Consider the following 15,450-nt stretch of genomic DNA (forward strand, 5'->3'; position numbering starts at 1 on the left):
GTACGACGATTTTACAAATGTTGACGTTAAACATTTAGTGAATTAAAAATATATGTCTTCTGGGAGACCTTAAATACGTTGTTGTTTATTGTTAAAATATTGCATAAAAGTGCAAAATTCTACGTGTTGTTTGTCGATTACGATAAGAAGCAACGATTAATGATCTGTAATATTTTGTCGATTACCTTGAGTTTACTTTGATAGTCATAACTTTTCTGTAAGAAAAGATCCACAAGAAGGGAGCCAGTAAGTGACATAAAAAATCTTATTTGTAACAATTGAGTTATTTAGCACCGTTTATTCGTATTTTATTTGAACATACAACTTTAAACTGTTGTCTTATTCTTTTTACTTTAACTGATATTATTGTATTATACAAACATATGTTACAAAAAAAAAAACTTGAGAGGTGTCAAGGGACACCCGGATGGAACGAAGTTCCTTTCAATTAATTAGTGAAGGAACCAATGTTTATTCTATGAATAAAAAACTTAAGTCTTCACAAGAAGTACATTTTATTTCTATGAATTTTCGTTATATATTGTCACTTCGTTGCCATGGTGAAGTAGCGCTCATTCGTCTATAGCAAAAAGTGTCGTGACAACTTTTCGTAAGAATTTTTTCCGTCTAGCCCCCTTTCACAACGCGCGATAAGGAACTTCGTTCCAAAAGTGTTGGTAAACTATGTTGTTTTTTTTCAAATTAAATTAATTATAATTTTTTAGTTAGCACAAAAAATGTAGCCCAAAAGTATTACAATTATGCATGTGATTTTCATCTCTATCGTGTAAATGTTGTATTGTAAATATGTACATGTAATATACAATATATTAAATTATGTATTTTTATCGTAAAATATGTAAATATACAGTGACTTTAGAGTTTAGTAAAGTTTTATGTGTTTAGTTAAATTAAATATATTGTCACTAGATTTTAATATTTAAAACAACTGAAGTGTAAGCAAAATCAAATTAATTAATAGACAAATTTCGAGTAAAAGAGTGGGCAAATTTAAGAGGCCACATTTGAAAACTATCAAGTTTAGTTTTATAGTGACGTGAGCTGCTTAAAAATATCGATTAAAATGAATGGATCGATTCGGACTTCAAATATATGTGAATCAAATTCAGATGTTATGAAATAAACATGTTTTTTGTTAGATATTTTTTGTAACAGCCTTTGTGTTTAGAAAGAAAAAAGTTCATTGACTCAACATCATTGCAATGGTTGATTGTTATGATTGCAATAAATTTGTATTTGATCAAAACAAGGTTACAAGGTAATTTTGATCATGTGTCAAATGTGATTTATTAAAATGCTTCATATATAAGATATCGACCTATAGAAAACAAATTTTAATGGAGGTATTTAGTATTTAAGTCCTTAGATCGAAGTATTATTTTTTTGAATGAACAGGATTGTTTACAGAATAGCAAAATATTGTTGAGTTTGGTTACGTTGAGTTACAGAGCTTGCTCTTGCTTCCTATTGCAATGTTTTGGAAGTGGCTTTGTCTTTTGGAAAAGACTGTAAATTGTTGATACGTATGTATGTACTATGCACATCGTAAGTATTCGCTTGTAAAGATTTGGTATTGAAATATGATGTTGGATAAATAAATAACATTTGTATTTTTCTGTCATGTTATATATAGGCATTTGATATTAAATAAAACAAGGTTTACGTCAAATAATTTGGATTTTCCTTCATGTTTTATTTAATAAAAGGGTATTGTGTAAAATTAGTAAAATTATAATATCTAATTATGAAGTATCAGTGGTAATTAAATACATTTTTTTTTACTGTGCAGCTAACTTTGTTTTTTTTTTTATATCAGAAGGCAACCGAGTAAGCGATCAATTGGTATCGCTAAAGCGTCCGATTTAATTAGAATAAAGGTATCTCCCGCGAGAAGCACTCGCAAAAATAATCGAAATTAATACGTCCCCAATGAGAGGCTCGGAGCCTACCCCAAGTTAGGGGTGACTAGGCCATAGTCAACCACGCTGGCCTAGTGCGGGTTGGTTGACTTCACACATATCATTGAATTTCTTCTCAGATATGTGCAGGTTGCATTCCGATGTTTTCCTTCACGGTTTTTTTTATGATACATTCTAAATTTTAACTGATAATAATATTTTCATTCTGGTTGATGTAAATAACAAAAAAATTATCAGTGATACTTTGTTTTTTAATTAAGTTGTCATTATATTTAAATCCATTTTTTTAAATACCATGCCCTCTGTAAATAATATTCTTGATTTGTTAAAGTTAATAAGTGACTTTCTGATAACGTCCACTGTTTTGTTATTTTTCTCATGAAAAATAAAATATTCCATGAAAATAAAATTAGAAATAATAAAGAATTTTCGCATGACTTTGCTTTCATTTATAATCCCAAAATATCCTTTTTCCTAGAAGTCGAATTTACTGCTGCTGACTAACGCCTGTAAGTTATTTTTAGCAACTTTAGCTAAGTGTGCCATTGCGCAGAGAAAATGTGTAAGCTGTAAACGTGCCTAAATGCGTCTTTGATATCTTTGATAATCGAATTGTAAAAAGATGTTGGTGTAAGTAAACTAGACACCTATGGATACGTTCAAAATCTCTGCTAGTAACGACATTCACATCAGCCGCAGTATCTAACTTAAGAATAGAAATAACGTTAATAAGTAGCCTATGTGTTCTTCCCGGCTATATTCTACATCTGTGACAGATTTCTTAAAGATCCGTTGAACCTTCAAACAAACATCCATCCATCCAAACATTCGCATTTATAATAGTAAGATAATTTTGTAGTATGGTATAATAAGATTGTAAATTTATAATTTACTAAATTTTTATATTAATTGTATTATTCAAATTTAATAAATGTCTAAAACTTTATAACTATTTTATACTTTAGTTTAAGCAAAATTATCCAAAAATTAAATGCAAACATTTTCTTAAAGGCTAAGTCTACGCTTTGTATGCACATGTGATCACTAAAGACAGCGTTTGCGTAATGTTTTTGCATCTTATGAATAAACAAATCTATTCTAAGCTTCTATTAACGAAGCTTAATTAATGAACTGACTGCATGTTACAGGCAATATTATTTTCTTACATTCATCAACATCGGTGACATGTAAATTTTAATAAAGTTCCCGAATACCTTTTATGAATATTAAATACTTATTCCATTTTTATCATACAATTTTTTTTAACAGAAGTAATGGAAATGAAAATAAAAATGTCTTTGATAAACCATAAATTATTTTTAGTCATAAAAACAAAGAAAGAGAAACCCGGAGGAAGAAAAGCTGGAGCAATTATTTTGAAAATATTACTGTCGGCAATCATCCTTTGCAACAATAACACTAAGACAAAATGGCGCAAGGAATGGGCGGAGTAAAGCGCTTGTTATTCTTCGGCCTAATTCTGCTTAGGGAGGATTTACGTTAGCCTGTGGCCTTTACAATTGCCTCATAACATTGCGTCTGAATCCGTCCACGTTTTTATTTTTCATAGAATTCGCACTGACACTATTTTTCTAAACACTAAAAGGAAAAAGTGTACACTTGTAGCAAAGTAAATTTACTAAACATAATCATTTTAAAAAGAAACCCCCCCAAGCTTATATGAAAATAACGCTACTTATAACGAAGAAAACGCTTTGTGATAAGTTTATTTTCACAGAAATAATAGGATCTTAGAACGTATTTCTCTTATGTTTAGATTTTTATATCAAGTAAGGATTAAAGAAGAAAAATACAAACCTATTATACTAGTCATCACACAATTAGTGAAACATCATGTTACTATTTAGAGTCCGTGTGTAGGTATTACATAATTATACTGGGTACAAGATAATATGAAGTTCCCTCAAATTCCGCAATAAAGATGACAAAAACATTTTATGCCATAGTTCAATCAAATATAATGAAATTTGAAATATATCTAAATTTGATTTAAAATAGCTTTTTTTATATACGCCACACGCACAAACGTATAATGTAAACCAATATTTGTTCAGCACTCAAATATCTGGGTTTCGGTATCCACTGAATATCCAATGAAAACACATCGATAACATCTCACCCTCGTATCTGCAATGGATTCTGTTGTAGACATAAAACGGATTATTTTATGTATATAATATGTGACCGAGACATGTATATTGAATTCTTTATGTGACTAAACTGTACATGAAATAAATAAAATATATATTCATTAAAGAATTGAAAAAAAACTTAAATGAAGTAGAAATATTTTTTTATATTGTAAACGATTTTCAATATTGGACTATCCTAAATCGTACAAAGCTATCTAAAAATAAAAGAAACACCGTCCATCTGTAGAGAAATTTCACCATTACAACAGATTATGAATTATTAATTTCCGCATTATACGAGTATTACCTAAATGCAGGTATAATAGTTCCATCGTTAGTTTACTTCTCTAAATGAAATTGTTTTAAAAATATTCCTTTTACAAAATTTTCATAACGTTTTATTTCTATTGTGGAGTCATCATCTCCCTGGCCTTATCCCACTCACGTGGGGTCGGCACACAAGGTTTTATAAACCATAAAGTTTTGGCTTAAACTTACTTCCATTGTGGAGTGCATTATTCATTTTTAGGAGCGTTAGATCTAAGCAAAGTATGTAGATACACAGTTTCAAGTATTACGAGAAATAAAAGGTTCCATCACCAGCTTAAAAACTAAAGCGTATAAATGATTTCCCATATGCCAATGTCACAATAATAAATTACTTTGTGTGTAAGTTTTCACGCTAGAATAACGCAGGTTGAACTCCGACACTATCAAACTTTAATGCAAGTTTTAATAATATTCAAAGGCGGGAACCATAACGAAAGTAATGTAACAACGTCTCTATACTTGCAACTCCCAAGACGTGTCCTCCTGACGGTTCATTCTAGTCTAAACACAATTTGTTTTACTAAGAGATTTTCTAGTTCATTCAATATCATGCCAGGTCTTTTAAGTCTGGTTGGATAGAAATAAGATTTTTTTTATGGTTTAAGCCAACTCTTGTAGTTTCATCATCTCCCTGGCCTTATCCCACTCATGTGCTGTCGGCGTATAAAGTTTTATAAACCTATAAGTTTTCGCTTTATATTTAACGGCCGGCCACCTGCCTGTTGCCAACTCCACTTGGCAGGAAAATATTAAAATTACATACAATATAAACTGAACAATTATATCTGAATTATTCATTACTTAGTTATTTAATTTAATAATTTATATAACTTGTATTCTTTTTCCTAATTTCTCATTTTGTAGTTAAGTACCTAAATATCTAGCTTCAGTAAAACCACAATTTGTTTTCATAAAAAAATGACTTTTCCCAATTATAACTCTGTCGAAGAAAATATCGTTAATAGGAGGTTATACAGTTATTGTTAAAAAAAAGGAAGTAAGAACTTAATTTAGGTTGGCGATTTTCTTGATTAATATTAAATATTTAAATATCAAATATCAACATATTTAATTTAAATATCAACATAACTTATTAAGGTAATGTTACTATGGTTATATTTTTTCTTGATTTCTTTACTTACATGTTTTAATTTGAATTAATATTTTTAATTAGTAACTACCCAATTTTCAATATAAATGGGTTTTCTAAAGATTTCTTTTAAAAGCTGTTTATCGATAATCTATATATATAAAAGAAAGTTGTGTTAGTTACGCCATTTATAACTCAAGAACGGCTGAATCGATTTGACTGAAAATTGGTGGGCAGGTAGCTTAGAACCAGGAATAGGACATAGGATAATTTTCACCCCGTTTTATTTTCTTTTTTTTTTTTTTTGTATTCCGCGCGGACGGAGTCGCGGGTAAAAGCTAGTATTGAATAAAAGATAACCTTATATATTGAATAGTGGAATGATCGATTGGTTGTGTTTATGAGATGACAGAATTTTTAATACTTCGCCTCGCCTTTACTTAAAAATACGGCGTTTGTATTTTCTGTTTAATCTTGTCTGTACTGTGAGAATTAAGTCAATATATTTTATGATATAATAAATATATAAGCGCATGGTATCGTCCCGTGAGTGATCGATCGACGATACTCAAAAGCGAGGTGAATCAAATTGCAATATCGAAGTTTTACTTTAAAATGAATAAATGCCGCAAATTGAAGTGATAAATTATTTAAAACCTGATGTAAACTTTTAAAATATGTGTTAGTTTTTTATATACTCAAAAAAAAATAATAAAAAAAACCTTTTTTTTTTTTTTAATAAAAAGGCCTCTAGAACACGCCGCCGACGATATGGAAATACAAAAAAACCGTTGAAACGACTTATTTAGTACGTAGGCTGACAGTTAAAAACCGAATCTAACGTGAAACATACTCTGTAATCCATCTAACTTCGTTCGTAGTAGCCCAAACAGGAAAAATTAAAACGAAAAGAATTTAATACTTTTTAAATTATTATTTTTTCTACGATACAATAAAGGACTTGTTCACAGAAAATATTTTACCCTAAGAAAATTTTCAATCTTTCCTTCACTTTTAATCCAAACAATTTCCTCCTCTAGGAAAAGCTATTTAGAGCCATGATTTAATAGTTTACCGAGGAAAAAATCTGTGTAAATAAATAACGGCTATTCATTAGAAGCAAAAGAATATAACAAGACTCTGTTAGTATTTCTGGGTTCTTTAAGAGACAAGTAAATAGGCTGTTACAAAACTCGTTGGTACAATACTTCCGAGCACATCACCATTTGAAATCACGTAGAGTCGTCAAGCTTTAGTCTGTTCATATCATAAAACGTTGTCAGTAACTTGAATGCTTATTCCTTCATATTCCTATCGTTCAGTATAGTGTTTATGTTCAGTATAGGGTATAAATAATACAGTAATAATACTATAATAAACACAGTTTATAGCGTATAATAAGTTATAGAGGCACATTCGCCTTGTTAGTTGCGTAGGTCCCCACAAACTTTGCACGCCCCACAACACTAACACAGCTTTTATACGTCTAGGTCGCACGTAAATCACACTTGTATTCGCCTTTGTTCTGAATTTCCGACGAGAACTATTGAATTTACATAAAACTTTTTTCTTATCCTGACCTTTTCTCGCCCTAAATCTGTATGATTTTATTAGTTCCTGTGTAAACGTACTTTAATAAAATTTGTCAAAGTTTGAAAGTAAACTTACGTATTTTATATAACCTCAAGGTAATGTTATTTTAGACAAAATTTGTGTATCAGTTCTTGCATTATTGTGTAATTTGAACTTAACTATTGAAACTTAGTTTTCCAGCCAATAAATATAGCCAATATATCCAACAACAAGAAGAAAAATCAAGCGAACAATGTTTTTTAACGTTTTGAATTTGATAAAATAGAAAACTGCAACGTATTTTGCAACACATCGACACTGCGGATAGGCATTTAAAATATCCAGTGCTTGAAAATCAAAAAATGACATACCTTTACAATAAAAGTTGTTTAATAAAAAAAAAATGCTTGAAATGTTATGCTTTTTGTTTTATTCCATTTTCTACGTCCATGTAGGTGTTACAAATTATTGACAGAACCAACCGATAGCAATGCCTCTCTCACCGAACCAGTTATGCTTGTTTGACTATGCACTGCGACAAGATTCTTGTGACACTTATTCTGGCGTTGACAGGGGGCGCCACTGATCTATTTTTAATTTAGTTTGACTTATGCACACCAGGTCAGATAAGTAAGTCGGTCTATACTTAGTTACATTTTATTTAACGTGAAAATGTCAATCAAAACGTATGTAAATTATTTTTGATGTTCGTTTGTTTGGCGATGTACTTAAAAAGAATTTGATTTGGGGTATCAAATATAAATACTGTATATTTTAGGTCAGTTAATAGTCGTTAAATAATAAGGTTAAAATTTGAGACAGGTTGTCATAACATTTGTAGACACTCAGCCAGTTATTGGAATCGTAAAATAATATTTTATGAAGGACTCACCAAGAGGCTGAAGATGTAAAAAGTTACTCCCAAATTAAGCACTTTCTACGTCTGAACTTTTATAGCGCTAAAATAAATGGCTTAATAAGTTTTTTTTACAACCAATTTTTTTATACATTCGAAAGATATAGTATTAATATTATAATTAATAACAAAAATGTTTTTCGGTTTTTAATTTAAAAATTATTATGCTTTGCCTTAATTTTAACTAAGTGATACTTCATTATTTTACGATTTTTCTATGGACGTCCGGATTTATTAGCTAACTTAACCGTAAAATTTTCCTTACATTAAATATCAAACAATGTAAAAGAATTGTTCATAACTTTCTCGTAACATCACTTTGCATAATCAAGTTTGAGTATTTTGTCGTTTGTACCTAAAAAAAGATGTTTACGTAATATGCAAATGGTACATTATATGTCGATTATTGCGTATTGTGAACATGAGAAAACAAAAGGCTTTGTAAAAGTCAATTTATTGGCAGTAGGCTGTGTTAACGTACTATATCTCAATTATTTTAGAACAAACAGTCGTTGATTTCCCACAGCGGCGATAATGCTCACAAATATTGTTCAGGAAAATATTTACTTTTATAGTCAACTATCATATTAGGCTACGTTTTTTTTCTTTTATCATTGAACATTCTGTAAGGTCAATTACAAAGATTAAGTGCAATTAAGGTAAATACAATTAGTTAATAGTTTCAGGTTTAATGAATTTTACCAAGCGCCATTTGTTTTTGTAACACTACTCTATTACTAACATAAAATACTTTGTATCCAAATATAAATACAATGTGATATTATATATCTTATAAAATCAATGCTTCTATGTTTGTAGATTGTTGTCATATGCGTTATTAGTAGAGAACGTAAGAGAAGCTTTGTGCCCTAATAATCTACAAAATAATAAAAAGATGTCAACCATTTTTACCGTAACTCTCTGCTGGCACTGTAATATGCTTTTACATCTGTATAAAGATTGCATACTTGTGACTCAATAATTGCAACGTACACATGTTCAACTGGTAAAATATAAAACGTACACTACAATTGAGAACACGTTTTAAAACGTGGCCGCATTCACATAAGTTTTGTGTAAGCTTCACACGTACACGTTTTTCCTCTTAAATTCATTGACATTCATATTTAAAAGCTGAGTAAATGGTACGCATCGCCAATTCGAAATCGATAGGGGATAGGAAAAGCCGTCGGGGCCTTTTACGACATTCGGAAGTACCTTGTGAAAAAAGCCCGCCCTTTTAAATTGCTTTTGTAAAAGTGACAACAATGAATGTCATAGTTACGAGTATTTTGTTATACAATTCTTTTTATTGGTTTACATTTTAAGAATTATCTCTCTTAAAATGTTAAAAAATCAAAAAGTTATAATCCACACTTAGGAAAGTTATGGGAAACAAAAGATACGATTTAACATTACTTTTAATGCATTAAACTTGGGATACAATTACTTAGACCAATTTAATCCGTAATATTATCGGATTACAATTTGTTAACAAGATGGATGGCGATAGAATTTGATTTTCCAATTTCAGAGTGGATTAAACTTGAATAAAAAAATTTCGAAGATCATTTTTTTATCACAGACGACGATTTGCATTGCCTTAACATCTGTATTAAAAATATTGAGATCCCTTTCACTCTCTTAAAATAAACACAGATTTAGTAATTCAAATATAATTTTAAAGGTTATATATTACTGGCAGGTTGTGAAGCCTTTAAGTCATTATTTCTTCATACCAACAAAATATTCGTTTGACAATAGCACTAAATCTCCACATTAGTCCACGAGTTCTCTTTTAACTTCCGTCATGCATCGTAAACGAAGTCAACGGCCATTAAATTAGACATTGTACGAGCTCCTGCAAATCACTTTATATTGTTTATACTAACAACAATGAAATTTTCGGGTTTTCCTGTTGACAGATGCTATATATTCTATTCTATTTAACGAAACATTAACGGATTTTTAAAACCGTTAATTTTCACAATCTAGTTAAACTACAACAAAAATAAAACATAATGAGGGAATGAATATTTTGAATGTCAACTGTTTTTGTAGCTATTAAATTTAAAGGCCATACGCTTTTGATTCATTAAAAAGTTGTTAAAAAATAATAACTTATTCTATCCTTGATTTATACACTTCTATCCAGTTGTAATAGGGTTGGCATATAAATTATATTAATAATACAATGCATGATATTCTGTAAGTACGTAATAAATCTTAGCGATTTGAAAACGCCCACGGAAGAGAAACTTTCCTAGCACATTGTGCAATTCACGAACCTTATGTTGTGACGTAAATACTTTTACATAATATATCCTGTTTATACGATACGAACAAGGACCTTATAACTAAGTCGTAGCAAGTTTGGGTCAAATCCTGATCCTGTATTCGATTGCTGTAAAAGTTAAGTTTTGGAATGTTTAAAAAAATATCTCTATGAATACTCATGTACAATGATAGGATTTACTACTGTAATAATCGAAGAGGCTTTACGTTTTTATGTTTTTAAGGTTCTTCCTTTTTAGTTTTCCATTTTAATTATAAAAAATTAAAGGACCTGTTGCATTCCATCTTAGTCCTTAGTAAGTGAATTTATTTAGTCCCCTAACTACACACAAGCTGTATCACTCAACTTAAGTGCCTTGTGTAATATAGAATTAAGCGTTTTGTCACTTTGATGGAACTTCTTTTGTATATAAAACCACATTGCTCGGAAATTATGTAAAGGTGTTTAACACCAACTAAATTAGTATTTAGTGACTACTGTATGTTTCTCGTCACTGCTCTCATTATAAAACTAAAGTTCGCAAACCAACTGTTTCATTTCTATACATATGTACTAATGCTTTGCTAATATAATCCAATATATATTACGTCTTAATATATTTTTATTTTACATGTTTTTTACGCTACAGTGCTCGTGCATTTAAATATTCCTGAGTGAAATGATTTTTAAACATTATTTTATGTTATTCAATAACTTGCTACAATTGCCCGCTCTGCTATAAGTTTCCGTAGTGTAGCGGTTATCACGTGTGCTTCACACGCACAAGGTCCCCGGTTCGACCCCGGGCGGAAACATTTGTTTTGTCAAGTTAAATGAACACCTTATTTTTTTAAATGAGTTTTATTCCTGAAAACAGAATGAAAAATAAGTAGAGTGCCAAAGAGAAAAGTGAAGTTCAAAAAACTTCGACGAAGTTCAAGTTCATTGAAAACATTAAACATTGTGAAAAGAGAAAAATTTGGTTACGATTATTTACACAGGAGGAGGACACAAACACCGGAGGAATAAAACTGACTGCAACAAGTTAAACATAATTGAAACGAGAACAAGTTCTTAGTTAAGGTGCTACACTAATGTATTTAAATTAAATTAGCCTCTAGGTTGCCTTAGGCCCTTTGTACATAGGGAAACGTAAATCTTTGAAACTATTATTGTATCCTACATTGCGAGTATCGTGTTGCGCGCGATACGCACACACAACGTTGAATCGTCGAAGAGATTTGTCTTTTCGGTCAGTAAATCCATAGCTACTACATATCAACTATATACAATCGCAGCAATTTTTCTCACGGTGATTTTGAAAAACAGATGTCCTAGCACGAAAATTTGCGAGAAAGTATTCGTAACGTGTCGACAAAATTTGTATTAGAATTTTTGCAGCGCCCTCACCAGGCCTAACGTACATGCAAATATTTTTACTAGACTCTCAGTTTGTGAGTTACTAGTTTTGGCGATGAAAGAGCAAAATGTCAGACTATGTACGAACCTCTACGGTTTAGCGACTAAAATCGCCAGGTTTCGAATAATTATGTTGCCTTGTGTACGATGGGCCTTAGAGTGTTTCCGAAGTTATTTCAAAGTAAGCTGTTCATAGTAATATCGGCAGACTAATTGAATGCAGCGGCGTGGGAAGTACGGAGGTGGCTGGAACATTACTAATGCTAGTTTCGACAGCTGGGAAGCCAATTAACGTTCACACTAAGCGTGTATTCCCACTACGGAAACATCTATACACAAACATCTTGTTATTTCTGTTTTTTATTTGTTTTGAAAAGGAGTTTGAAGAATGAATAATATCATAAAAATTATTTTCTAAAAAAATCGTAAAATTTCAATCAAAAATTGATTTCGTTTCGACACTGGACCATAAAAGTATATGGTTGGACGTGCAACGTATAATTGAATAAGTGCGCTCTGACGCGTACCTGACCGACTGAGAGGCATTAATTGATTTTCGCGTAATATTTTGTATGTTAAAATTCGTCATAATATTAAAAACATATTAATAGCTTTACTTAGGTAAGTTATGTTAACTGTTGTGACATTTTGCTGGCAAAACTATTAGCACTCAACGTCACAAATGAACTCAGTTGCATTTAGATGAGGATATGCAAATGCGCACACACTATACAAACGATGTACAATTTAGTTAATGAAAAACATACTGTTGTAGGAATAAATAAACGGAAACAGAAAGTGCATGTGACTGAGTTTTCACTCTCGGAACATCTGTAAAAACATTATTACATTCGTTTCTTCAAAATTAAGTTTAGACGACTAAATGTACAGGAGATACGGATATGTTATATAAAGTGTACTTCTTTTTAGAAAATAAAAGGAAAAAAAATTACCAAATTCAATTGAAGATAGATAAAATGTTGCGGGAAAACTCTTATTGTAAAGACTGGGAATTGTTTCAATTCAAGTCATTGCCTCTTGCCAGTATTCGCCTACACAGTATCAACCCTATTGCGGCGAGAAAGTGGCAATAAATTCGGAAAATCGTATCTCGCAATGGCTTCGAGAAGTGTTGGTTGCAAGTTTGTTACATGTACCCCTGAAATTAGTAGCTTGTTAAATAATTTACTTAATTCCTTTGCGATTTCATTTAATTAATTTGCAATGTTACCAGATTTAATAGAAATTTTACTGAACCAAACTTTGTACAGAAAGTTTGTACTTTCTGCAGAAAATTTCGTGTACTTCAATTTATGTTTAGAAAGTAATTTTTCTTTTCTTTAAATAATTTCTATTAAAGTGTACTAGTAACATATGACATTACCTTGACGAAATATTATACGATAATTTATGAATTCGTCCTAAGATAACAACTTATGGTTTCATAGCATCGTATACATAATCATACACAAATGAATAAAGGACATATATGTCAGTTGATTTTGACTTTAGAAATGTCATCTTTCTCGTAATTATGTCACAATTGACTTTTTGACAAAACATGGGCACCATTCTCTTAATAATATATTTTAAAATAAAATAGAGTATTTCTCTAGAGAACAGTATTTAATAAAGTTGACCTTCGTCGCGTCTCAAGTTTAAAAGGTCAAGCCAAAACTGTCACATATTACGAGCTTTCTTCGAACGTTAAATTTAAGGACTTTTGATAATGGACTAGGCTTGTTGATCTTGTGAACGATAATAAATGATAATAAATTATACTTTTATTTCTGTTTTATCATTTGACTATAGATAAACGGACTGGGCAAAGAGCCGTTGCTGTACCAAATGAATTCTGACACTTTTCGCGAGGGTGAGATGAAGATGATAATTATACACGTACGCGACACTGGCGAAACACTCTGTGTCCAGTTGGCACGCCTAAAAGCCACTGCTTGGAAATTTAATTGAATTGAATTATACACGTGCATATTATGCTAACACTTACGTAAAATGAAACGTCTTTGTGATCCCATGTTAACTCAAAAATATATACACAAAACGAGCACACAAGCAAGCATGCTTAGGACTTATTTTTCGCTTTTATTTGTAAGAAGGGAATGCGCGCTTGATAGGTCCTGTCTCCTAAGGGTCCAAGGTTTCTGTTATTTCGCGAAATTATTTTTAAAGAATCAAAAATTGAGAGCTTTACTTAATCTCTTTAGAATAAAATATTCATTCAACTTGAATGAGAATGAAAACAGACTTTAAAATCGGAAATGAAATTGCTACGGTAAATTATATTAAAAATCTTTCAATTTCTTAAGAAATATAAACAAATGACAGTTAAATTTTTAAAATTGAAGCAACTTGTGGTTATTTTGTATATCAATTGTTGTGGGTGACAACAAAAATAATCCACAAACGAGTGAATAATTATTATCTGTCACAGTAACAGCAATCTCTAGACCAAGTTTAATAGCCGATACCAAGAAATATATGTAAACGATGTACACCTAGGGTAACCAACTTTTTGAAAAATATATAAAAGTAGGAATTTACCGTTTAAATTTACAGAAGATATTTGTTATGTAATTGGAACGAAGTTCCTTATCGCGCGTTGTGAAAGGGGGTTAGACGGAAAAAATTCTTACGAAAAGTTGTCACGACACTTTTTGCTATATATAGAGTGTATGTTAACGACGAATGAGCGTTACTTCACCATGGCAATGACGTGACAATATATAACGAAAATTCATAGAAATAAAATGTACTTCTTGTGAAGACTTAAGTTAGAATAGAATAGAATAAATAACATAGAATAAACATTGGTTCCTTCACAAATTAATAGAAAGGAACTTTGTTCCATCCGGGTGTCCCTTGACACCTCTCAAGTTTTTTTTTGTGTAACGTGTACATTTTTTCTTTCTCTGTTTATTATTTCTTTGTTCATTGTTTATGGTATTAATTATAATAAAATTCAATGACTAGTGCTTCAGAAGTAACTTATATATAACTTTATTTTTATTTTAAGTCACAGACAGCATTTTACTTATTGTCATTTTTTTGGTAATTAGCCAGAATTTTTCAATACATGGTCACCCTACGTATACCCGAAACCATTTATCGGTCACAAACAACCATTAACACTCAATACACTTCAGATTTACGCGTTGACCTAGAAATACAATGATCCCACTTATTTTATACAAACAGGGTAAAGAATGTATTAAGAAAAAGGACACAGTATATCGTAGATAAAGTCGATGGTGAAAAAGTTTTTCGAAATGTAGGAAATGTACGTATGAGTGATAACATGATAACAGAAATGTTGAACAGTTGAAATTTTACACGTAAATTTCAACTGTTAACATTTCTGTTATCTCTGTTTTTATACCGAGACTGAGAAGGATAGCAATATTATATACATAATATGAACGGCTAACATTCACGCAATAATCCGGTGTCGGGATAGACTCGTTTCGAACCCATCGAGAAGAGCCCCCGTTAGGTGATGACACAGGATAGATTACGTAAGTTTAAGTTTATAATAATATATCACGAAAGTTTAAATAATTCGATAGCAATATTGTTGTAATACAGGTGTAAATATAGTGGAGATTCACTTTAATTTTTGAATTTTGTTGTTGTTGCTACACTCATCCACTGAGCTACATAAAAATTTTTAGATGTGTTCATTTCAGGTCTAGTTTACTTTTACTTCAACAATGGCTTTTTATTTCAAGATACTTTGC

At 30.8% G+C, this 15,450-nt stretch overlaps 1 non-coding gene across 1 annotated transcript; it reads left to right on the forward strand.

Moving 5' to 3' along the window:
• The first annotated feature begins 11,018 nt into the window (after window positions 1–11,018).
• Trnav-cac lies at window positions 11,019–11,091 on the forward strand. The gene has a single exon. It is a non-coding gene; the product is annotated as a tRNA-Val (tRNA).
• The last annotated feature ends 4,359 nt before the right edge of the window (window positions 11,092–15,450 follow it).

Source organism: Papilio machaon, chromosome 7 (genome assembly GCF_912999745.1).
Source record: "Papilio machaon chromosome 7, ilPapMach1.1, whole genome shotgun sequence".
Lineage (NCBI taxonomy): Eukaryota > Metazoa > Arthropoda > Insecta > Lepidoptera > Papilionidae > Papilio > Papilio machaon.